Source organism: Callospermophilus lateralis, chromosome 17, assembly GCF_048772815.1.
Source record: "Callospermophilus lateralis isolate mCalLat2 chromosome 17, mCalLat2.hap1, whole genome shotgun sequence".
NCBI lineage: Eukaryota > Metazoa > Chordata > Mammalia > Rodentia > Sciuridae > Callospermophilus > Callospermophilus lateralis.
Genome location: NC_135321.1, coordinates 53,962,947 through 53,990,568, shown reverse-complemented (window position 1 = coordinate 53,990,568; position 27,622 = coordinate 53,962,947). Strand labels below are relative to the sequence as shown.

The 27,622-nt window shown below is 36.1% G+C and overlaps 1 protein-coding gene across 1 annotated transcript in view; it reads left to right on the top strand.

Annotated features, from left to right (window-relative positions):
- L3mbtl4 (L3MBTL histone methyl-lysine binding protein 4) overlaps positions 1 to 27,622 on the top strand; it is a 323,948-nt gene that overhangs the window by 12,049 nt on the left and 284,277 nt on the right. The gene's annotated exons all lie outside the window — the stretch shown is intronic.

The window sequence follows — 27,622 nt, the reverse complement described above, 5'->3', positions numbered from 1 at the left end:
TTTTAGCATTTGACAGATTCTCTGAAACTTTAAATCAATAAATTAAGATGCTACTTCACTGGAATATATATTCCACATTATTTTGTAATTTTTGCATACAAGCAGAGAATTGTTATTAAATTTTCTGTAAATGTAGTTGAATGTCCAGCAATATTTGTGCTATTCTCAGTGGGAAGGAGACAGATAAATTTGATAATTCTCCTCTAATAAACTTTTAGAAGTACCTTAAACATTTGTTGAGTATAAGTCTTCCATTTTATTTGTTTTTAAGTATTGAAAACATCTGAAAGTACTTTGAAAAATGACAAACAGTAATTTAAATTTTAAAAGACCACTTTATATTTCTTAGCCCTGGAACACATTAAAAATTTGTGACCTACCACCTAAATGATACTTAAAATAAAGTTGTTTTCTATTACAACCAAACACTGTATGCTATTTTAAATTTCTTGTCTTCTCTGGCTGCCACCCCAGGCCTGTCATGTTCTTTGCTGAAAAAGCAAAATAGGATGCAGTAGTTTGATAATTATGTAACTTGATGTTTAGCTCTTTTGAAATATACTTCAGTTATGCAACACTGGAATTTTAGAAATAAATTTGGACTGTACCTTGCCCTAATGGTAGGGGCTTTTTTAAATAATTTTTTTCTTCTCAGAAAAAGGTGGTGATTTATGATGTTGTTGTCTCCCATGCAGCTGTATTTTAACATTATTGTAAGTTGTTTTAGGTTCTTTTATTTTGTGGTTGAAGCATTTACTGTAGAAAAAAAGATCAGACTTAGGTCAATAATGTTCAGTTACCAAACGAAGAGTCTTTAATATTTATAATTTTACTCTATCTTGACATATGTTTATCTTAGTGCTTCATTTTAGTAGGAAATACTTTTTCCTGTTCTTTTATTGGAGATTGGTCCATAATAGATTAAAGGAATCAGATAAGGTAATCAGATTCACCAAGATCTTAATCAAAACCAGGCAAAGTACTCAGTTTCACTGAAATGTAAAAAAAATACAAATTCAAAAGTAGTGATGATATTTTGGACCTTCCAGATGAACAATAATTAAAAAAAAATTAAGTATATCTTGGTCCTTGTGGCACTATTTATAAATGGTGAAAAGTTGTAAATAATCTAAAGGTTAAACATATTTAGAATATAGGTAAAACACTGTGGCACAATTTTATATAGAAAAATATGTCATCTATATATTGCAGATTCACATCAGTTACACATCTTATGGGGTAAAAATGGGAGTTCATAATCCGCTTGAATCAAATGTATGAAATATGATATGTCAAGAGCTTTGTAATGTTTTGAATAACTAATAATAAAAAAAGAAAAATATGTCATCTAAATTCCTTTGAAAAAATTTAAATTACATGAGAGGAAAAGATTATAATAAAATATTGAGGGGAAAAATTCCCATGATATTAGTCTGAATGATGGCCCAAATTAACACATATTTATAGGAGAAATGAAAAAGAAGTTAACAATAGCTATTTTAAGTAGTGAGAAAAAAAAGTATATTTCCTGAGGATTTTTTTTTTGCAATTAGTTTCTAATCATGTTACAATCAGATAAATACTCTTAAAAGTAAATTTAGAGACTTCTGAACACTAAAAACTTTAATATCTGGAATTGAGTATATTGTTGGAAAATCTGTTGTTTGATTTTTCTTTTTTAAATAAGTGTTTTGCTTTGGAATAATTTATATTTACAGAAAAGTTGCAAAGATAGTTCAGCAGTAATTACTGTGTACTCCTCCGCTAGTTTCTCCCTGCATTTAACAACTTTAATGACCCTGGAATTTTTGTCAGAACTAAGAATTAATATCAGTGTATCACTCTTCACTAAACTGCAGACTTTATTCAGATATCACCAGTTTTTCAACTGATACCTACTTTCTGTTCCAGGATTCAGTCTAGAATATCACTTTGACTTATTGTACACAGTTTCTTTTACTGTGTTCTTATCTTCTCTCATGGCCAGAAGTTGCCAGTAGCATCTGAGTTTCTGGAAAGCTACAGTGTTTCCTTACATGCTACCTCGCCTCCTTTGCTCTGCTCCAGTCTTCCAGAACATGCAGTGTAGAACTTACTTTTGAAGAAACGCTTTTCTGCTCTGAGGGTCTTTCTTCAGACTGACTCCTTCAAAACCTCATTATATTCTCTACTTTTCTTATTTTATATATTTTTCCCTACTCTATTTTTTTTTCTTAGCATATCTTGGGGCACTTGTTTTCCAAAAAAATTCAGTTACCTAATTTTTCATATCTTCTACTTAAGTTAAGTGTATCTGTTCAGGCCAATCAAGCCAAAAGGACCTATTATTTTGTACACTGAGGCAATAATTTACTAGAACTCTGAAGAATTAATTAGCTAAATGTCCTGAAGAAGAATTAGCACAGCTTCCAGAAGTGCTTAACTTACTTTCAGAGAGTGGTTAGTGCTGGTGGATGTGGCTCATTACGTGATTCTAAAAGCTTCAAAGATGGACTGACCTTTGAATATTATCCTAGAGTCTTTTGTTCTGGTAGCCAGCTTACTTCCTAGGTGTAACAGCAGAGGTACTTTTCTTACAAAATAATTATATCCCAGTGGAACTAATGCCTGCATTTTCTAAGCTTTGTGAGAGGTCTGTTTTCTTCCACTAAGGCAGTTGCTTTCCTAAAAGTAAATTTAGAGTAAATTTCTTAAAAGTAAATTTAAGGAAAAAGGAAAACCAAATCCATTTCACTTCACTCAATTTCTAGTAATATAGATGGCCCTATTATTAAATAAACAATTAAATATTTAGGCCCTTGGCTACTTTGAACCTAAAGAATTCCGTGTTCACTAGTCCATGAAGCTATCATGGGAGGATAAACAGGGAATACTTTCTAAATAATGAACTTCTTGTGGGGGCATTGTAATAATTGATTCATTCGTGTGCACTTTAATGAAAATGCTACTGTAATAAATAGTCTCCAGGGCATATTTTCAAGTCATTTGTTTGCTTTCGATTCTAGCTTATATAAATGGTTCATCTTTGAACCTAATTGATCTCCCTTATGGCATCCTGCCACTTCTTGGTGAACTGGTGGCACTGTGCATTCAGAACCTGACAAAGGGAAGGAACACATCTGTTTTCCTCTTGAAGTTAGAAGTGATCAATGAGTAAAACTGGATAAGGCACATAGGGTTAGGGACTGTATTTATAGCACTTGTTTTATGAAGGCAGCTTTTATAGGCTACATAGAATTCTTTAATACATGAAAGTTAAAATCATGTTAGAATTTTTCCCTCATTGAAGAAATTCTGTGAAGCTTTCCGATTATTCATAATTGTAAGCCATCCTATAGAGCAACCCTTCCAAAGGCAGCACTAAGACTCTGCCACATGTGTGATTAGAGGTCTCTCATGGATAAAAGTATGGAACTCTAGAAAAGGACAGAATCCTTGATGCTCGGTGTGATTTAGCAAAAGGGAATGTCACAGTGCAGTGGAGGAATGTTCTAGTGGAGACACTTTTGAGGCCTTTGAGTTGCAGGCAGGGCCTTGGGACAGTTAGCCTCTTTCTCTTGCCTGAGTCAGCCCCCCATCTTCCTTTTGCAGAGCTTGCTCATTCTCTTGCTAAAGACAGAAGCTTCTGTTTCATTTGGAGCCTGAGTGAAGGATTCTTTCCACCAACATGCTTTGCTCTTTTAAAGCATATTTAATTATTGTTTGACATAATGACCTTTTGCGTCTTATATTAAAGCTGCTCCTTTGAAGGCTTTTAATGTTCATTTAGACCTAAACTTTTTCACTTGAAATATATGGAACATGGGCTTATTTTCTGACATGCCTATTTTAGATAACTTCTCATCTCCCTACACTCTCTTGGTTTCTAGAGTGAATGCATTCTTCTTTTTTAGCATATATTTTTAAAAGTTGTGAAACTATCAAACTTATACAAATGTAGGAAGTATAGTATAAAGAAAATTTTCCTCTTAACTTACTAATAAGTAAGTTGCCAACCCCATACTCATCAACCCTAATTCTTTATTATGTTCCTACAAAGAAAAACATGCTCTTCCAAATAGGAGATCTCCATTGATCCATCCCTGCCAGGCCTCCAAGCTTCAGACCCCATTCAGGTTTCACCAGTCATCCCAGGAACGTCCTTTAAGTGAAAGGATCAGTTTAGAATCATGCTGTGCATAGAGTTGTCCTGTGTCTCCAGTCTACTTGGTCCTGAACACTTCCTTAACTGTTCCGGAACTTTCATGACCTTGACACTTTCTAGAGCACAGGCCAGTTATTTTGCAAAATGTCCCCAGTTTGGATTTGTCTGATATTTCTTCTATATTACATTCAGGTCATCATCTACCTTTGGGGGAAATATCACAGAAGTGATGCTTTTTTAGGGTCCTTATTACATTCTGTCAAGTGGCACATAGTTTTGATTTGTCTTGTTTTGGATGATAAGTTTGATCTCTTGCTTCAGTTTTCCCACTGTGAAGTTACATTTTTCCCCTTTGGATTTAATATGTATTTTAAAGACAGGTAATTAAAATTGTGAGTATAATATTTTCTACCAAACTTACTATTTTCTTATTTTTAATGTTTTAAAAATTTTTATTGATTTTTTAGAGTGTATTTATTTATAAGTCAGTGGACTTTATTTGCTTATATGTGGTGCTGAGAATTGAATCCAGTGCCTCACACATGCTAGGCAAGCCCTCTACCACTGAGCCACAATCCTAGCCCTATTTATTGACTTGTTAGGGTTTATTTTGACATAATTATAAAAGCATGGAATATAATTTGTTTTTACTCATCCCCAGTACTTTGTGTATTTCCCTCTTCCTCCCTCCCTCTTTTTTCATTCCCTCTACTGATCTTTCTGTTATTTAATTATAGTTGTTTTTTTTTTTAAATCAGTATCTCCTGGATGACTATTTTCTTAAATTTATTTCATTTATTTCTTATGGATTCATGGATCCTAATTTTATTCCTCTTTTTTTTTTTTTGCCATTTCTGTCATTATTTTGATGCTCAGATTCTCTCCAGTTTGGTTAGCAGGGCCCTTAGAAAGTAGTTTTGGTGTCTTTTTGATGTATTTGTATTATTCTCTGAACACTTCTGAATTTACTAGTTGTTATGGTTTAGATATGAGGGCTCCCCCACACCTCATGTGTGAGACAATGCAAGAAGGTTTAGAAATGAAATGATTTGGTTGTGAGAACCTTAACTCAATTAGTGAATTAATCCCTTGGTAGGGATTAGGAATAGTGATTGTAGACACAGGTAGGGTGTGGCTGGAGGAGGTTGGTCACTGGGGCATGCCTTTGGAATTTATAGTATTTCCCTTGGGAATGGAGTCTCTTTCTCTCTCTCTCTCTCTCTCTGTTTTCTGCTGCCATGTCCTGAGCCATTCTCCTCTGTCACATTCATCTGCCAGGATGTTTTACCTCACCTTGGGCCCTGAGCAAAGAAGTCAGCCATCTATGGACTGAGACCATAAATAAAAACCATGAGCCCCCAAATAAACTTTTTCTCCTCTAACTCTTCTTGTCAGATCTTTTAGTCACAGCAGTAAAAAAGCTGACTAAAACTTGGCTATGAGATAGTTTAGGCTCATCTTGTTGTCTCCTAGCTCCAGTCTTTGAACCAGCCATTTCTGCAGGGAGCTCTGATTCCTTTCCATGGCTGGGGCGGAGTGTGTTCATTGTTACTAGTGTGTCCTTACTCCCAGGACCTCTCAATGAACAGAGCTATAGAATTCTCTGTTGGTGTGTTTATATACCATATGTATGTTCAATCAAATTTACACACACATATCTGTATTGATAATTTATATCACTATTTTAGTATCTACCTCTATATGTTATGAATCACAGTTTCTAATAGTGAGAAACATGAGTATCTGGTAGTTTTAGTTTATAATGAGTAACCTTAAGTGGAATTTTTATTAGATTGCTTTAGTTGTTTTATTAAATATTTAATAATATTATCTCCCATTCATTGACTGTGTTATATACTGTCCTACAGACTTCAATAGTGTCATCTAAGATTTAAAAATGGTGGGGGGAGAAAGAAAGAAGTTGGGAGTTGGGGGAGATAGACAGGTAGATAGATATGCATACTAGGTGGATAGCCTGGACCTTGAGTGTTCAGTAGCCAGGGCTTTGTCTTTAGCCCTGGGTAAATGTTACCTTTAGAAATCCAAATTTTAGTTATTTATTCTGAAGAATCATTTCTTTTGATATTTGTCAGGAAATGTATATTGTGCTTAGAATCAAACAGACCTTATTTAAATTTTGAATTGGCAGTGTTACTTCCAATAAATTATTTGCTTTCTTAAACCTAGGGTTTCTTTCTTGTGATGGTAATAATAGAAAATATCACTTACCCTATAAAACTGTCAGGATTAAATGAGACTATGTCCATAATGTATTGGACTCTGGCTAGATACTTAATATATGCCATTTTCCTTGAACACCTTTAATAGGGAATTTATATTTTTGATTTTAATAAATCTTAGACTCTTTTTAAGTGCTGTAACTTTGCTCAGGAGAGTCCTAGAGGTCTGTTTTAAAAACTGTTTGCTCAAGATAATTAGCATTAGGTAAAGCATTTTCTTAGTGATTTTTGTCTTATATTTCTCTGTGGAACAGATTGATATGAGGTTTAAACCTTTAAAGACTCATTTGCTTTTTGTTTATTACGTAACTGGAAGCTACATAATTTGTTTCTCATAAGGCATTCTTGAACAGCCTCTCTGGGATATAGCTGTATGTAGAAAATAATTTTTGGAAAAGTACTTTATGTGAAAATTGGAGATTGTTGCCAGTAGATTGTGGCTGTTGTGATGAAAATGAAGAGCACAGGAAAATGATCTTGGCATGGATCTGCTCTTTAGTAGGTTGAACAGATTTAAAAGAGATATAGTTATAAGATTACAAAAATTATAAACTTTTGAAAAACTTGAGAAATGTGAATTCTTTGGGGCTCACAGGGATCTTAACATGCTGGATTTAAAGTCACTGTTGTGTCCCCGAGGTTCTTGGTGGTTGAAGATGCTCTGAGTTCAGTAGAGGCCTGCCTGTCAGTGCATAGCTGGGGCCTTTGTGACCCTCTTGACACCTTCTTTCATTTTTTCCCTTCCCTTCGGCAGTCTGTCATCAAGGCCCACTGCATCAGATATTTGTCACGTCTGTCCACTTCTTTTTATCTTTCCTGTACCACTGTAGGTCCCAGGTGTCATCCCTTTCCTGAACTTCTCAACCCATCTTTGTAGACCTGTTCTGGGTACCACCTCTTCCAGGCTGTACAAACCAGCCAGGTAATTCTTTTCAGAACATAAGCCTGATCCTGTTATTTTCACTACATTTTCTTTGCTTAAAACCTGTCAGATGCTTCCCATTACCTGAGTGATAGAATTTAGGCAAAATCATTAGTAAGGCCTCAAATCCCTGCAGAATCTGGTTGTTCCCTGTCTCTTCACACTTGCCACTCCAAGATTGGGATGTGACCACCCTTCCCTCCTGCTGATTGCACTGGCCTTGTGTGAGACTGCCATAGGGCCCTTGAACCTGCTGTCCTTTCTGCCTAGAATGCCCTTTATTCTCACCAGGTCTTTCTTTTGCCCAGTTTTCAACATAGGATTTGCTGAAGATTTTGGCTTCAGTGCCACTTGTTTGGAAAGATCCCTGATCTTTTTTTTTTTTTTTTTTTTTTTTTTTCATAGAATATAAGGCCCTGGGTCTCAGGGCCTTATGTTCTATGAAAGCACTTTATAGAGTTTGTGATCATATTTTGCATTAGTTGATTGCTCCCCTCTAGATTTTAAAGCTCATAAGGGAGGTGTTATGTCTATATTTGTCTGTACAGTTTGTTGTATCTACAGAGCCTAGTAGGTCCTCTCTACATAGTTGTTGAACTAGTGAATAGAGAGTAGTAGATGAGGTGGAAAGTTGGATTGGGCTCCTAGGATAAGTACCCTGTGTGCTGTGCTCAGCTGGCTGAACATTGTCCCATGGTTAATAAACAGATGAAGCTTAGTGCAGCAGAGGGATAGCTCTTGTGGAGAAATAACTATTGGCAAGGGTATAGTAGAAGAGGAACTGAGATTTCAGTGTACTGCCAAAAGTTGACGAGATGGGCTTGCTCAGCTGTTACAGGGTATATGTTGACTGGGGAGACAGATTTCCCAAGAGATTTAGGAGCAGGGGACGCTGGATCTAGTGTAGATAGACTTAACTGGGATCACACTTGAAGGCCAACACTAGGGTTATATTTATGTGGAGACTGAGGCCTATGGAACATTCAAGGGGTCAGGTCTGAATCAGAGGCTAGTGAGCGGGGCCTTACATGCAAGTTTGGATTTTGGGGGGTGATCATCAATTGTGTAGAGAGTTGGTGAAGAGTACAGGGGACTTCTGTAGGGGAGCATGTTGAACTGAAAATAAAAGGCTGCAGATGGGAGGAGAGGAAAAAAGGGCAGCAGGGCACAGAGGCCGGGCTCTCAGAGTCAGGAAGGAGGAGCATTGGACAGCTGGGGGGAGCTAGGCACCCTGTGAGGAGCTTCACATGCCCCAGGTCTCGGTATGTACTTTGTAGGTTAGTTGGTTCCCAGAATGAATCTGTGTGGTACTGATTTTAAAGTAGCTTTTTTTTTTCTCCTAAATAAGTATCAACTTATACAAAATTAAGTTTTAGATGTTTATGGCAGTACTATTTTAATTTTGCTGTATGTTAAAAGTATTCTACCTAGAGTCTACCCTTTTATTTATATTTTTAAAAATATTTTTGAAGTTGTAGATTGACACAATACCTTTAGCTTATTTATTTTATCTGGTGCTGAGGATTGAACCCAGTGCCTCACACCTGCAAGGCAAGCACTCTACCACTGAGCTACAACTCCAGCCCTCCTTTGTATTTTTAATTATCTATCTGTAGTTGTCTTCACAGTGCGTAGTATTTTAGAAGTAATTATTCTTCTCAGATAGTTATTATCATAATTAATTTTTATAATAGCAAGTCTGAATTTAGTAGTTTAAGATTTGACTTGACAAGGAAACTATTTTATTGATGATTTTTAAAACATAAAAAAGATACCTGGGAATTGAAACCAGTTACTCAAATTAGTCTTCATTTATGGCTCATCAGAGTAATTGGTCCATGAAATAAGACATTTATGCCACAACTGAGCCTTGGGGGAAATCATTTTTCATTTTTAAAGAGATTAGCTGATTTGTTAGATACATTTGAGTTCTGAATCTTTATGACGATATTTAAAATTACTTTAGAGAATTAACTTCATAGAATTTATGTACAAAAACAATAGAATACTGAATAGGTCTTTGGTGCCATCTACCTGGTCTATTATAATTTAGTTGTCTGAGAATCTGTGCTCAGAGACAGGTCTCTTAAGCTATTCTGTATTCAGTACAGTGAACTTCAGTTCAAATCAGAGAATATAAGACCCATTATGTGATAACTATTGTCCTATGCTAATCCAGTATTTATGGATTCTTTCTTATTTTCAGACACATGCAATATGATAATTTGTACAATTTTACAGTTATTCAGCATTTATAAACTTTTTTGTTGTGAGTTTGAACAGTTTACTAAGTATCAATGCTTGTTACTTCTGCTCTGTGGTTCTTTTAGTTTCTAGTTACTGTTATAACTGCTGCAGAATTCCAACAGCAGAATTTAGTTATCCTAGAATTCTGTAGGTTTGAATTCTAACATGGGTCTTATGGGGTTAAATTCCCAGTGTGGGCAAGACTGCATTCCTTCTGAAGGCTCTGGGAAGACTGAGTCTTTGTCTTTTTCAGCTTCTAGAAGTCATCCGCACTCCTTCAAAGTCAGCAAGGTTGTGTCTCTCTGGCTGTTGAGTCATGGTCATATCATGCCCTAAGCATAGCTGGGAAAGCTTCTCCATTGAAGGACCCCTGTGATTACACTGGGCCCACCTCTTTACTACACACCCACTTCAAAATCCTGAACCACATCTGCAAAATTTCTTTTGCCATAGGACTTCATAATTTCTAGGGATACAGGAATGGACATATTTGGGAGGTTGTTAATCTACCTACCTCAAGTTCCAAGTTGCAAAATCATTTTGGGCTTTCTTATAGAAAATGGGAATTATTTAGTGCATGTTACTAAGGGAAGAGTACTATAATTGAACTTTTTAGCATGTGGTGTATGGATTTTAATCATTAAGCCTAACAGCAATTGCATTTCCTCATTATATGTACGCAACACTAACTTAAGCAGGTTTAAGGGTCATAAAAACTTCAGAGGGGAAAACACCAGTATAGACTAACAGAACTCTTCATGGTTGCTTTACATGTACTTTATAGAAATTGAGTTTTACAATACTGCTTTAGAAGTTTTTACATTAAAATTTTCATTTAAATAGTTCTAATTTATTTCCCAAGTAATAAAAGTACGCTGCTTTGCTAGTGATCTGAAATTCAATGTTTCTTCATGGATTTTAAATTTACATTCATTGAGAATGACTAGTGTTTCAAAAGGTTAACAAGCTGTGAAGTTGAGATATGATTTGAAAAGAATTTATTTTAAAGCTTTATAAGGAAGAATAATCTTGAATAATGTTTTAAGCATATCCATTAATTGAAGCCCACCAGGGGATATCTGGAACAGAGGAAAGTCTAAATTCTGATTGACAGAATTAATTAAATTAATGAAAGTAGCAACAACAACTCGAACTTTATTGTATTTAATAGATTACATTGGGTGTCTCTAGGATACATCGAAGACAAAGTTAAAGCGAAATATGTAGTTAATCATGTAATGAGAAGAATATTGCCATCTCATATAGATAGTTGTTAATTTGATGACTTATTGGGTGGTATTTATGGGAGAGTATTTTAATATCAACCTCCTAATTATATGAAGTATTTTCTTATGGAGTCTCTGTGATGAGAATTGTTTTTATAGACCTACTCTAACTGTACTACATGTCCAGGGGGAAAATCAGTTAATAGTGGAAATTTATGCGCAGGGTGCTCTTTATTGCCAACTTCATCTTCCCCTGAGTATTTCAGTAACAATGCTAAATTCTTGAGCTCCTTATTCTCCTCTAGTGACAGAACTGGTCCCACTCAGGAATCCTGATCACCGTTACCCCTGTTGTTGAGGTGACCCTTTGCATTTTCTTTTCATCTTCAACCTTGAATTCCATATTTATCTGTCTGATTTCAACTGAAACGATGACTATTTCTTCTCCTTTTTCTTTTCCTTTTCTCCCTTCCCCCTCCTTACCCTCACCTCCTCATTTATCACTTTTTCTTTCCTTGTGTTTTGAAACGTCAGTCTTGGTTTTTATGTCAGTGTTTTCTGATCAGTTCTTCTCTCCACCTTCCATTAAAGTGTTGGGATTCCCCAGAGTTCCAACAATGATTCTCTTATCATTTTGTACTTTTCCTCTGGGTAACCTCTGTTATCATCTTGTTGCTACACTGGTTATTTCTACCTGGTGGCAGAATCATGCCTTAACTCTGGTGGAAGTGGACTCTACCTAGTTATACTGCACCCATTTCAATTCAATGCCCTGCTGAAATTTTCCCTTTCTCCGTGTTCCTGGTCACTTTTAATGCTGTCACCATTTATCTGTTTTCTTAAGTCAGAAATCAGCATGTAACATATGGCCTTAAAACTTAATTACTAAATAAAAATAAAAAAAATAAAGATGTTGAATAAGTTTTTACAAAAGCAAATGTGAGAAAGAATAATATATTCACCTCTATAGAAACATATTTGAGAACTTGGAGGAATGGATTATTTCCAATAAACCAGAGAGTATGTAGACAAAGTTTAACCCAAGAAAAGAGTTGAAGCTTTGAATATACAGTCGAAGAGACTTGGAGGTCCAGCTGAACTGTTCATCTTTATAATTCCAGTGATAAACTCTTCCAGGCCATAGAAAAAGTTGAAAGTTCCTTTATGGAGTAGCAAATGAAACCTGAGTACAAAAATAAAATAAAATTTTAGACTAGAAATCACATCTGAACACAGATATAAAATCCTAAATAAATATTGGAAAATATAATCCAGCCATATATTGGAAAAATCATACCCTTTTACTAAAGATGGCATATTGTTCATTAATGTAATGTTCAATAATGAAACAGGGTTCAGTATTATAGAATCTACCAGTGTAATTCATATATTAATAAATTAGAAGGGAAAGGCATGTAATATTCTATAGACACTGAAAAAGCTTTTGATAAAATTTAACTGCTATTCCTAACTAAATTGTGTTTGTATAAAGAATTGAATATGGTAAAAATTATTCTAAAATGTAATAGCAAATTATCAAAACCTTGAAGTAAGGAATTAGGAGTGTCTATTATCATGATTAATATTAATTCTTTTTAATTTTTAGTGGATAAAATAAGCAACAAAGTCAAATGAGTATAAACTTTGGAAAGAAGACCCAGAACTGCATCCCCTTACATGAATGCACACACATTTGCAAGTAACATGATTTTATACCTGGAAAATTCAGAAGAATCTAATTACAAAATATTAAAATTAATACGAGAATTTGAATGTGATCATACATAGGATAAGTTTTAAAAATCCCATTAACTTTTCTGTGTTTCAGCCATCTGTACTTAGAAATGTAAAAGGAACAAAAATACCATTTATAATAACAGTAAGGTATAGAATATGTAGAATAAATTGAACATGAAATGTGAAAGACCTTATGTGAAGAAAAGTAGAAAATTCTATTAAAGGATATAAATTAATATCTGAATAAATTGAAAGATATATCACAAAAATGTTAATTATCTCCAGATGAATATTTAACTTGATTCTAAAATAGAATCCCAACTAGTTTTAATTTAAATGGGATAAAATAATTTTGTACTGAAATTCCCAACATTATGGTGGTTTGGTAATAGACTAAGAGTCTACAGAACAAAATAGAGAAGGAGAAAGAGATGCATGAAAATGTAATATGAGAAAATGGTAAATCAATGGGGAATAAATTATAGGTTATTTAATGGGTTGTACTTGCCCAGCTGTACACAAACATGACTTTCAACTAGATTAAAGACTTAAATGTTTGAAAGGAAAAATAGGTTTTATAACAATATTTTAGGAAAATAAATGAACTGTAGTAGTGGAAACTTGTACCTTATAAAATTAAATGACATATATATCAAAATCAGTTTTATTTAATCTGAAAATTTTGTTATTTCATTCTCATTTTGAAAGCTGTTTTGTTTAAATTTTTATTTTATATATTATAGCAGAATGCATTACAATCCTTATTAAACATATACAGCACAATTTTTTTATATCTCTGGTTGTATACAAAGTATATTCACACCAATTCATGTCTTATACATATACTTTGGATAATAATGATCATCACATTCCAAAATCGTTTCTAACCCCATTCCCTGTCCATTCCTAAACTTAGCTCTTAAGTATTTAATAATCCCATTATCTCACTGTGCTTATTTTTATTATTGTAAGATTCTTTTTTATTTAAAAATATTTATTAAGACATCAAGTCTATTTAAAATATATTAGTACTTCAAAAATATTATTCTACCACACCTCCTGGTTGACCTAGGAAACATGCCTCCAAATCACTCATTATCCTGACGGCTAGAAAAACTATGAAGCATCAATAAAACAGGGCTTTCCTTCTAACAGTAGAAATATTCAAAGTACATGTATGAGGACATGAATTGGTGTAAGTATACTATGTATACTACCAGAGATATGAAAAATTGACCTCTATATAGGTAATAAGAGTTGTAATGCATCCCGCTGTTATATATAGATTAAATAAATAAATAAATAAATAAATAAATAATTTGGAAAATGTAGAAAAGATGATATATGAGAAAAAATTAAAGCTGTTTTTATTGGCTACATAGTTCTTACAGTTTTATGGGTTTCAGTGCTTTAAAGATGCCATTCCATTGTCTTCTTCTCTGCCTTGTATTCTCCTTACCAGTTACTGCTGATCAACATACTATGTATTTCACTTATCTTGTTTTACTGTCTTTATTCATTGGATTACTCTGTTCTTTGTATTCTTAGCCCTTTGCTCATGTCTCTGCAGTTGATTTTCCCCTCTTTTATGATAGTTATCTGTTTCTTCCACTAAGTTTCAAGCTTCTTTAGGGCAAGAGCTCTATTTTTCTTTGAATCGTTAGCACTAATATGGGGTCTGTCTCATAGTGAGTATTGAATAAATGTTTGTTGAATCTGTGGGGACCTGGACTCGGCCAGTTTTCTCTTTGTCTTGTCATATTATGACTAGAAATATAGATGACTCCTCCAGTAAAGTCTCTGGGCTCTTTGAATTCCCACCGAAGGTTTCGGTCCTGTATATATTTCCATGTCAGATCTGTGTTTTCTTCTTTCAGCCTTTTCCCTCTTCACCTCCATACCTCTTTGTCCCAGCACTCATCCCTTTTCACTTTTTTCCTCTCAGTAGAAATAGCACATTCTTTTGGTTGCACCTGTTTCTCCAGCTTCAGATTCCTGTTTTTTTGGAAAGATGTATCACATAGAGACTACTTTCAGTTAGTCTCTACTCAGAAGTCTCAGGTAAAGGCCATTTATATCATTCAAATTACTAAAATCAGTGGTCTCTGTTCAGTTCCCATGTTGTTTTATTTTTTCAAAGTCAAATTTAATAGAGAAATTTTGTACTTTATAAAAAGTGTTTTTATTAGTTCATTATAGTTTTATATAATAATAGAGTTCATTTTGATATAATTATGCATGCATGGAATATAATTCACTCCATTTCAGCCTCCAGAACTCCCTCTTTTCCTTCCTTCTTCTCTACTCTGTTCTCCTTTCTCTATTGGTATTCTGTCTGTTTATTTATTTAAATTATATTTATGGAATTCACTGTGCTGTATTCATATATGTATATAGCATGATTTGGCTACTTTCATTCCACCATTTCTCCCTTTTCCTATCCTTCCTCCTTCTTCCTCAATATCTTGCCTCTGCTCCACTAATCTCCCTTCTATTTTCATGGGATTCTCCCTGCTTTTTCCCCCCTCTTATTTTTTTCTAATTTTTGCTCATGGGAGAAAACATTGAACTCTTGACTTTCAGAGTCTGGCTTATTTCACCTAGAGTGATGTTCTCCATTTCCATCCATGTCATTGATTGTTCAGTTTTGTCAAGTCACATTCAGATAGCTCTCTGAATTCTTTCTGTACCTCTCAGTCCTACAGCAGTTATCTCAGATCAGCACCACATAGTTTCATGCCTGCCTGTTGCAATGCTCTTCTTCTGATATTTCTATAATTGTTCTTCCTTTCTTATTCTATGCCATCATATCTAGACCTACCGTAGTAATATCTTTTTTTAAAAAATCAAAACAACAGTGACAAGACAGTAGAGAAAGGAGTCCAAAACATAATGGTATTTCTCTGCTTAAACACATCCACTGGCTTCATCATTCTTAGTGTGGTGTTTAATTAGATTCTCCTTGCAGGAAGAGAGATCACTTAAGTTTGCCAAGTAATGGGCTGTACTAAAAAAAAAAATGTTGGGAGAATGGAGACTCATGGAGAAGTAAGGGAGGGACTGTGCTTAGAGTCTGATCCTGCTTCAAGCACCTTCAGGAGTCTGGCCTCCCTTTGGGGAAGTGGTTCTCAGACATATGCTAGTGAAAACAGACTGCTGCACCCCACTTCTAGAGTTTCTGATTTGGTAGATATCCAAATGTTTCCTGATACTCCAAAATTTTGTATTTTTAACCATTTTCCAACAGTTAAAAATATCACCGGGAGAGATTATTCAGACAGATTGCTGGTCCTATTCACAGTTTCTGATTCCTTAATTCTGAGGTGTGGCCCATGTTGACATTTTCAGAAAATTCCCAGGGGATGACCATACTTTGAAATCTACTTACTCCCATAACTTCATACATGCTTCTGCTCACATTGCCCCAGAGGTTGTTCTTCTGTGAACTTGTTGGGACACCGAATACAAGCTCAGCCACACTGTGTTGATTGACCTCATCTTGAGTTCTGAAATCCTCTTTTTGATCACACTCCCATAACCTCCAGTTCTTTTTTCTCCTTCAGTCCTGTGGACTCATAAAAAATGAAGCAAAACAACCATATCCTATATTTTGGCTTTTCCCTTTCTTGTTCTCTGTTAATTATTTCTTGATTTCATTTGCCTGGAGCCAGTTAGGGCTTCTCATTCTCTTTGCTGTTCTCCGGCTTCAAAGCTCCTGTCCTTAGTCCTCTTCTCATCAGTTCCCAGCTGTCTACAAACCTCACCATCTGCTCCCACTTCCAGACTGCCAAGAGCTTCTGAAGAAAGTCACTTGGCACAGTTGCCTCCTCTGCAGAGCCACCAGTTTAATGAGGGTGGCTCTCAGGACTGTTTTGTACTCCTGTTTTTCAGTGCTGGTTGAGTTCGTAACTCCCCCTTTCTTCATGCTCCCAAGGGTACCATGATAGGCTCACGCTTAGCAGATGGCATCTTGAAGGAGATCAAGATTATTTGGTATGACCCCTTCTACCTTCTTCTCTAGAACCTAAAACTTGTGTTCTTCATCTTATGAACAATCTGCCCTTTAATTTCTGGACTTGTATTAGTAGATTTCTGTTGCTGTGATAAAATACCTGAGATAAACAACTGAAAGGGAAGAAAGGTTTATTCTGACTTATTATTTCCGAGATTTCATTCCATGGTCACTTGGCCTTGTTGCTTTGGGCCTGTGATGAGGAAGAATATCATGGCAACAGGAGGATATGGTGAGGGAGGCTGTTTACCTTGTGGTGGCCAGAAAGCTGGGAGGGGAGTTGGGGGAAGGGGCCAGAGTCTCAGTATCATCTACCATGGCATGCCCCCTAATTTCCTTCCTCTAGGCCCCACCTCCTAAAGTTCCTGCCACCTCCCAACATGCCATCAACGGGGACCAAGCCTTCATCAGCTGAGACCTTGAGGGACATTCAAGGTCCAAACCTTCTTAGCCCTCCCATCAGGTCTGCCTGTCCTCCTAGGATTGTTCCGTTTCTTCCAAGAACCTCATTTTTTTCTCTGTTCATTTCCCTCAACTGAAATGCTCTCTACTTCCTATTTTTTTTTTTAATAAAAGGAAAGAAAAATTCCTTTCTCTTGATTGTCCTTCCCCTCAGATGTGCTTGGCACCTGCCTCTTCCTCTGTGTTGCAAACCTCTTGAAGTTAGTTTGTTCTTGCCACTTTCCATTTCGCTGTTTTGCTTCTTAGCCTGATGTCTGATCTTATCCCTCCACTGAATTCTCTCCACTGTGGTTACATTGACGCCAAGATTTCACACTCAGCATCTGCTTCTCTGATGTTGGTCCTACTTGACTATTCTAGAATGTTGATGGTACTGATCTCCCAGCCTCTGGGAGCCCTCTGGGAGCCTCCTGGGAGTCCTCTGCCTCTGTGGCTTCCAGGCCTCTGTGTGTTTCCTGGGATCTCAGACCTCTTCCCCCAACTTACCTCCAGCGAGGCCATTTGCCTTCTCTCCTGGGTTTGTCTTAGTATTTATTTTCTTCATCATTTTTACTTTCAAAAAATTTTCAGAATGCCCTTTTATTGGATACATATTTATTATATATTATTATACATACCTAAAACTCAACACTTCTGAAAATGATCCTTTTCATTTTCCTCCAACATTCTGCTTTTGAAATTCATGCTCTCTCTCTCACTGTCTCCCAGGATCAAGCCTCAGGATCATCTTTGCCTTCTCCCCTACCTCCCCACCCCACAGGCAGTTGTAGGCCCTGGCCTTTCATTTGAATTTCGGTTTTCCCTCAGTTTCCTTCCTGCCTTTCCTCAGGACTGCTCTGCTAGCCCTTGCATCGACTCCCCCATTGTCATTCTTAGTCTTCAGTCTTCGTTTTCCCATCCACTTCATCCTTCATCCTAGAGCTGATACATGAAGCAAGTTCTGATGATGTCCTCTGCCACTAAGAACTCTCTAATGGTTCTCTAAACCACAGGAGTGAGGATCAAACTCCTTAGGCTGGCTTTGAAGAACTTTCCTGATCTTACTCTGCCTCCTCCCAATCTAGTGGTCTGGCCTCTGTGCTGTGGATCCCCATGGGGTTTATGCTCAGTGCTTCCCAGACTCTGTTTTTTGCCGAGGCACTTCTGCCTTTCCAGCCTCTCTGGTTTTGCTCATACTGCACTCTGCTTCCCCCTCGATTACCTTTTAAACTTCTGTTTGTCTCAAAAAGCATTGGCCTCCTGGAAGCTTTCTCTCTTCAGAGTTAATCCTCCTTCATTTTGTTCCCAGACTCATTGTTTATGTTTTTTAATTAGTGCAAATTAGCATTTGGTCTGCTTGTGTACTCACCAAGCCATCCAGTCCTGCCCTGTGTAAGGGTATGGGTGACATCAGTTTGTCTACTCATGTCCCCCCACTTGGAACAAATGCTGTGTGTGGACAGGAGTCAAGGTCTGAGCATCTCACAGCCATGCAGTACCTGCTTTGCCTGGGGAGATGAGCAATAAATGATTTTTAAATTCATTTGGATTGAAACGAAAAGCAGTCTGAATGTACAAATGAAAAATATTGTAGGTGGAGCATGGAGAAATCCTTGCTGCAGAAACATGACAGAGTTATTAAAGTATGAGTTTGGAAAGCACAGCTGTACTCAGGGAGCTGCTGCTTCAGGGGGTTATTACCCAGCAGTGATAAGTCCTTAACATTAGGAAGATTGTATCACTTCCAATTGTGGGTGCTTTGTAAGAGGAATACTTCCAAAAGAAGGCATTGTTATAACAATGTGTTATAAAATTGGTTGGTTGCTACTGACAATTGTTTCTCACATGTTCTCTGATAGAGCTTTACTCAGCACAACTTTAGAAATGGAGTCAAACACTTCAGAAAAGAAGAAATACAAATGGCCAACAAATACATGAAAAAAAATTTTCAACATCATTAGCAATTAGGGAAATGGAAACAAAGACTTTTTTGTGAGATTTTATGTCACACCAGTCAGAACAGCAGTCATCAAGAATACAAATAATAATAAATGCTGGAGAGGATGTGGAGAAAAAGGAACACTTTTACTTTGATGGTGGGACTGTAAATTAGTACCATATATGTGTTTGTGTGTGTACACACACACACACACACACACACACACACCATAGTTTTATTCAGCCATAAATAAAGAAGAAATTATAGCATTTGCAGGAAATGGATGGAACTAGAGACAATCATGTTAAGTGAAATAAATTGAACCCACATGTTTTCTCTCATATGCAAAACCTAGAGAGGAAACAGAATACAAGGGTGAGGGTGAATCTCCTAAAAATCAAAGGGAGATCAATAGAGGAAAGGGAGAGGAGACTAAGAGGTAAGAGGCAGGAGAGGAGAGGGAAAGTGCTGAAGAGTGATATTGGCCAAATTATGTTGTTATATTGCATGCATGAACAAATATGTAAAAGCAAATCCCATGAATATGTACAACTATAATGCATCGATAAAATGGGGGAAAAAGAAATGGGGTCAAAGTATTGTGTGAAGGGTTATGTTTGCAATTAAAGGAAGTGGAAGGAGCTGCTCTGAGACAGGACTTAAGATTTCCATGTCTACTTTTTTTTCTTTTTTCCTTTCAGTACTGGGAATAGAACCCAGCGCATTGTGCATGATAGGCAAGTGCCCTACCACTGAGCTATACCCCCAACCAAGTTCTGTCCTTAAGAGTTGTAATTTAGGGCTGGGATTGTGCCTCAGTGGTAGAGCGCTCCCCTAACTCGGGCGGGACCCAGGTTCGATCCCCAGCACCACATAAAAAAATACAGGCATTGTGTTAAAAAAAGAGTGATAATTTATTCATTCTTTACTGCCTGTCATTTTTAATTTCAGTTCAGGAAATTACTAACAAATGTTGTGCAGTTTCCTAGAACTGAGTTGTAATTTAGGGCTGGGATTGCCCGAGAGAGAGAGAGAGAGAGAGAGAGAGAGAGAGAGAGAGAAAGAGAGAGAGAGAGAGAGAGGTTTGTCTCTTGTTGATTTTTCAATCTTTACTCTTTGAGGCGTGTCAGTGGGAGGCTGAGTGTGAGGGCTTGGAGCTCCCAGAGCTGTTCTGATAGGATATCTTTGTAAGAAAAAAATGCAGCATGGTAGGGAGAAATTTAAGGTTTGAAAAAGTAGTATGGCAAGATGTCATCCAGCTAGGGCTTCTCTCCATATTTAAACAGCATGCTGTTTAAATTCATGTTTAAATTCATGATATGAATTTTGGTAAGAAGAACTGAAAACAAAAATACTAGTGCACCTTGATAGCTTTAGATAATCTAAAATGTCCCTAAAGGCAAAGGAGTATCTAGTCTGGAATATGTCGTACATAGTGTGTGAGCCCCTTTAGTAAGTGTGATATTGTGCCCAAGCCTGTTAGACATGTGGGCACTTCATAAAAGCAATACATCTTAGAACAAAAACTCTCAATGTTTGCCTGTTTGTAAATATGTCTTTTGGCTCATAAAGTAAGGCTATGTGGACATATAATTAAGAAAATTGGTTATTGCACCATCGTTCAACCCGTCTGAGCATCAAGCCTTCCCTTTCTTAACTTATGTTTTACTAGGCTTATGTATTTTGCTACACCATTAGGTGTGTTTTTCTAAGCAGTTGACCCACCTACTCCACTGCATGGTCTAGAGTTGAACTGTTTCCTAGCACTTCCCTCACTTGGACCATTATTTCTGTAGTTGATCCCACTGTGAATGGTCTAATGTGGCTCCTCTTTCTCACTCCTTTGTTGACAGTCTGTGGGCCTCTATCACGGATTGCAGGCAAGAGGTAGTTATGATCAGTGTAAGACTCTGAATTAAGGCCATCTTTTTGTTTTGCTTTGTATAATGGGCTGCAGAATGGGAGAAGTTCATAGCTACCTCAACTCCTGCAGAAGTAGCAAAATATGGAGATGCTAAGTACTTAAAGCAGTTTTACATCATTCATCATATTGCTTTGGTCAGTGAGCTCTGCTGCTGCCATCCTGCTTTCCTGACATTTTCCATAGACTTTCTTATATCTTTTAATGTATTCTTTGCTTGTAATTTCTTTCCTTTGGTCTAGCCAATCTGATGAAGAAGCCACCAAACCTCAAGGTGTGTGCAGAACAAAACAATATTTACTGACTGGTAAATGTGAGTGTGTCACCTCTGCAGGTATTAGTTGTCACTTTTTGTGAAAGGAATTTTTGTGATTTTGATCTGTAAATATGGCTGAAGCCAAGTAAGCCAAACACCTCTGGCTTACAGGTAAAGCTCAGGGAGTTGTCCTTAGTTTTAGAAGAAAGGAAACACATATGCACACCCCACCTAACACTGCTGGAGGAAGAAAGACATGGCCCTGCACACTTTCACATAAGAGAAGTGTTATGTTTCTATTATTTTTAAAAAGTGAAATCCACCCTTCATAGGGGACGGACTGCACCATGGAGCCCTGGTGACCACACATAGCATCCAAATGGTCAGGGAGACAAGGTTTAATTGCAGGTCATCTTTCACTACAGAATGCCTTATGAGTCTCCTAAACATGAGAACCTGGGGGCTGCCCAGGAGCTGCTTCAAGGCCACCTTATACTGTTCCATTCCTTGGAGGAGGCCATTGTGAGACAATGCCCTACCCCTTCTGATGAGGTTGGAGCTTTGTTGCATCCCTCTCTTCAGAGTACAGCTGCAGACTCTAAAGTAACTTGCTGCAGCATGACTTTGGCTTCTTAGCAATGGGGCACAGGATGTCTGTCAGTTACATTATCTACCTGTTCTTGTTTCTGTGCCAGGGACATGGGACACTAATACCTTTAGCCCTTCAAGTAAGAAGTAAACTATCTGAATATAAAAAAAGAGCTCCTTCTTCACCAGCCAGATCTGTCAGCCTTTGTCCTGCATTGTTTGACAGTTTGCATCACCTTAACACTTGATCTCCATGTTTTCTTATAATTTTTATTCATATGCAAACATGTACAATTCTAATGCTAATGTACATATAAACTACTCAAATGTGCTTAATTAATATTTACAAAGTACTATTATGTGATCTTTATAACTATAATTTATTTGACTTCTGTTGTTGGATATTTGTACTATAGTAAAGGCTATATTTATTTCCTTTGCGTTTCTTACATTAAATATTAAAATTGGGATGAATAGATCAACGAATATTAACACCTTATTTTCTAGTTGTAAATATGTATTTTCAGCATAAATTTACAAAGCCACCATCAATGAGTGAGCATATTAGTTTCCCTGAAGACTTAATTTTATGGTGCTTTTACCTTAAAAGTTACCAATTTCATAAGCATTTCTGTTACATCTAGGCTGTGTGCACTAATGTGGGTATGACTGGGCTAGGAATTTTGTTTAATTCCAGACCTTTTCAGTTGTAAACTCTGAGAGCTTCCAGTTTTTAATATAATATTCTGTTAAAGAATAAATGGAAGCTGGGCACAGTGGTGTGCATTGGTAGACTTAACTGCTCCAGAGAATGAGGTAGGAGGATTACTTGAGCCTGGGAGTTTGAGGCTACCCTGGGCAACACATCAAGACTCCATTTCAAACAAAACAAAACAAAACAAAACAAAACAAATAAACAAGAATAAATGGAAAAATATACACTCACTTATACATGTGTACATACATACACCCCAGCTGCCTAATTCAGAACCTGGAATATAATGAATATATATTTAGTGGCAGATACTGTACAATCAAATATATTTTCTGCATTAACATTTGGCAGAAGAAGAATAACTGGGACATTTTAGTTATCTAGCTAACAGTGAAAATAGTAAAAAGAAATGAAATTTAGGGTTTACAATATGCATATCTAATATTTTATAAAGCGAGTACCATATCTGTAGTATAATATTCTATAACATGAGTATCATGTCTGTAGTATATTGCATAAAGAACTGGTGCTTGAACTGGTGCTCTCTCATTATTGGTTGCTTCTCTCTGGGAAACTGAGAAGTGAGTTGGTCAAAATACGTATCCTTGAATTCATGAAAGTCTTCTTTCCTTCCTTTTAACTCATTAATCAAGTACTTAGTGCTTGGTAGGGTTAAAGCTCCAGAATTACAGTGAAGAACAAAACTGACAAGTCTTTTCTCTTTAGAGGCTTACATTCTAGTTGAAAATAAGTAAGTTGGTTAATTTTAGCACATATAATCCCTGAGGGCAATGAGGAAATCACATGGTGAGAGACAGGAGTGGGTAGAAGCCCTTGGGATTAGTGGTCCAAGAAGGCCTGTCTATAGGCTATGAGTGTTCTTCCATCTCCCCAGCAAGCACCACATTGCTGAAGAATTCTCTTGCTTTACAAAATGTTTAGTTCATTGAAAGTTTTTATTGTCTGATATTATGTTTTCTTTTTATGATAAATTTTAAAAGGTTCTCTGCATACTTATGTAATCACAAAGGGAGGTCTTAGATATGATTTACTTTGGTGAAATGATAATGTATGACAATTGGAAATATGATTAAATTGAGAAATTACACACAATCTTTTTAAGAACACAGCTGTTGTAGAAAATGAGATATCTATATTTGCTTTAGAGTCAACATTGCTGTAATTTTTTTTGTAAAGCAGATAATTGCAATGCTGCAAAATACTTGCGTGAAGATAGGGAAGTTGAATAATCTTACCAGAGCATCTTCAGGGTTTGCCATATTGCTTCCTCTGATTAGCAGAAGAATTTGTGTTGTGAGATGTAGAAATGGCAGCAGAACTTTTAACATTGTAATGGGCTAACGGACTTTAAGATCCTTGATGAAATCACACTGTGATCCTTGGTATTTTTGAACAAGAAAATCCAACCATTACAATACTAATAGTCTTATTTGATGATTAGAATGCTTTAAAGAGTTATCATACTTTAGGAGTGTATTTCTCAGTAATAACTAGTTAGTGTTGTGACTAATAGTGAATGCTAATGTCCATGCTTTTGTGTCGGTTTTTTAACTTTGAATCAATATGAATTTTTAATTTTCTGAATTTACTCTTTTATTGTCAGTGACATATGTGATATCAAAGGAAAATTAATGTGTAATATTAAAAACAAATTAATAAATCTACTAGACCAGGAACAGCATTATAATTTTATGTTAGTGGGATAGCACTCTTCCTGGAACATTAGAAGGCTCCAAAAATAGTTCAGTAAGTGAATAAAAGTCTAACCGGAATTTGTCCTATACAACTTGATGGGATTTTGTTTTTGTTTTTCCATCAGATGCCTTTATTGGCCCAAGAGTTCAAATGGTTGATTTAGAGGTGTCTTACCACTTGTCATCAGCAACGCTAGTACACTTCTGACCTTTTATCATTTGTATCTTCTGGAGTATTTTACAGCATGATTAATGTTAAAATTAATACTCAACATTTTTGGCCAGTATTTTGCAAGGGTACATATAGGTATGGTTATATAATAATGCTTATAGACAACTGTTAAAATGTAGACAAAAACAAGAAAATAATACATTTTCATTAATTCCACCATCCATGTATAACATGTAACTGTATATAACATGTATAACTGGTAACAATCTTTCTTTCTTTTTCTTTCTTGTACTGGAGATTGAACCTGGGGTGCTCAATCATTGAGCCACATATTTTTATATATATATATATATATATATATATATATATATATATATATATATATATATATATATATATATTTAATTTAGAGACAGGGCCTTACTAAGTTGCTTAGGCTGTTTTAACTTGCAGTTTTCCTGCTTCAGCCTCTCAAGACACTGGGAGAACAGGTGTGTGACACCATGCCCAGCACATTTTTCTGTTCAATTCCACTTGCTTTCCTGTATGAGTGTGCTTGTATACACACATATGTGTGTAGAGCCTAGCACACATTAATATGTGAATAAATGTTTTAATATATAATAATTTAAATATTGCTTATATTTTTATTTTATGTATAATTGACCAATAATGATCACATATATCTATAGAGATTAATGGTGTGTTTTCATAGAGATTTACATTGTGAAAAGATCAAAACTCATGGTAATTTAATATCCATCATCTCACATACTTATTTTTTTCTGGTGAGAACTTTGGAAATCTATTCTTTAGCAACTTTGAAGTATATAATGCATTACGATTAGTTTTAGACACCATTTTATACAGTCATTCTCTAAAACACTGGCCATCCTGAAACTTTGCACCCTTTGACAAACATTCCTCCTCCTCTACTCCCCTAGCCTCTGGGAACCATCTTTCTACTCTCTACATCTGTGAATTATACTTTTTAGATTCCACATATAGGTAAAGTCATTTGATATATGTCTTTTTAATTCATTTTTATTTTTTAATTTATATATGACAGCAGAATGCATTACAATTCTTATAACACTTATAAAGCACAATTTTTCATATCTTTGGTTGTATACAAAGTATATTCACACCAATTTGTGTCTTCATACATGTACTTTGGATAATGATGTCTATCATATTCCACTATCCTTGCTAAATCCCTGCCCCCTCCATTCCCCTCCAACCCTCTGCCCTAACTAGAGTTCCTCTATTTCTCCCATGCTCCCCCTCCCTATCCCACTATGAGTCAGCCTACTTATATCAAAGAAAACATTCGGCATTTGGTTTTTGGGATTGGCTAATTTCACTTCGCATTATCTTCTCTAACTCCATCCATTTACCTGCAAATGTCATGATTTTATTCTCTTTTATTGCTGAGTAATATTCCATTGTGTATATATGCCACATTTTTTTAATCCATTTATCTATTGAAGGACATCTAGGTTGGTTCCACAGTTCAGCTATTGGGAATTGTGCTGCTATAAACATTGAGGTGGCTGTGTCCTTGTAGTATGCTGTTTTTAAGTCCTTTGGGTATAGACTGAGGAGAGGGATAGCTGGGTCAAATGGTCATTCCATTCCCAGTTTTCCAAGAAATCTTCACACTGCTATCCATATTGGCTGCACTAATTTTCAGTCCCACCAGCAGTGTATGAGTGTACCTTTCCCCCCACATCCTCTCCAACACTTACTGTTGTTTGTGTTCATAATAGCTGCCATTCTGACTGGAGTGATATGAAATCTTAGAGTGGTTTTTCTCTGATTGCTAGTGATGAACATTTTTTTCATATATTTGTTGATTGATTGTATATCATCTTCTGAGAAGTGTCTGTTCATGTCCTTGGGTCATTTATTGATTGGGTTATTTATTTTTTCTGGTGCTTAGCTTTTGAGTTCTTTATATACCCTAGAGATTAGTGCTGTATCTGATATGTGAGGGGTAAAGATTTGCTCCCAAGATGTAGGCTCTCTATTCACCTCACAGATTGTTTCTTTTGCTGAGAAGAAACCTTTTAGTTTGAGTCCATTCTATTTATTGATTCTTGATTATAATTCTTGTGCCACGGAAGTCTTATTAAGGAAGCTGAGGCCTAAGCAGAGACGTGTTAAAGTCTCCCAAAATTATTGTGTTGTCTATTTGACTCTTGAACTTGAGAAGAGTTTGTTTGATGAATGTAGATGTTCCATTTTGGGGGGATATATATTTATAATTGTTAAGTCTTGTTGGTGTATGGTTCCCTTGAGCAGTATGTAGTGTCATTTTTTATGCTTTTTGATTGACTTTAGTTTGAAATCTACTTTATTTGATATGAGAATGGAAACCCAGCTTGCTTCTGCAGTCCATGTGAGTGGTATGATTTCTCCCTCTCCCTCTCCCTCTTCCTCTCCCTCTCCCTCTCCCTCTCCCTCTTCACCTTTAGTCTTTGAATGCCTTTTTCTATGAGATGAGTCTCTTGGAGGCAGCATACTGTTGGGTCTTTTCTTTTTCATCCAATCTGCTAGTCTATGTCTTTTGATTGGTGAATTTAGGCCATTAACATTCAGGGTTATTATTGAGACATGATTTGTATTCCCAGCCATTTTTGTTGATTTTTGGTATTTAATGTGACCTGGTTTCTCCTTTGATTAGATTCTCCTTTAGTGTAATCCCTCCCTCTGCTGATTTTCATCATTGTTTTTCATTTCCTCTTCTTGGAGTATTTTGCTGAGGATGTTCTATGGTGCAGTCTTTCTAGTTGTCAATTCTTTTAACTTTTGTTTATTATGGAAGGTTTTTATTTCATCATCAAATCTAAAGCTTAGTTTTTCTGGATATAAGATGCTTGGTTGGCATCCATTTTCTCTCATAGCTTGTCATATGTTTTTCCATAATCTCCTAGCTTTGAGGGTCTGGATTAAAAAGTCTGCTGAGATATGAATTGGTCTCCCCCTATATGTGATCTGATTCCTCTCTCTTGTGGCTTTCTTATTCTGTATGCTAGGCATTTCATTATAATATGCCTTGGTGTAGATCTGCCATAATTTTGTACATTTGTTGTCCTGTACGCCTCTTGTACTTGGTTTTTTAATTAGTTCTTCATGCTTGTTCTGATTTTATCTCATTGAAGAGATTGTACATTCCTTTAGTTTGAAACTCTGTGCCTTCCTCTCTCCTAATAGCTCTTAGATTTGGTCTTCTGATGTCCCATAATTCTTGGATATTCTGTTCATGGTTTCTAATTATCTTCACTGTGTGATCAACTTTGTTTTTCAGATTATCTGAGTACTTTCTTCCACGTGATCTAGTCTGT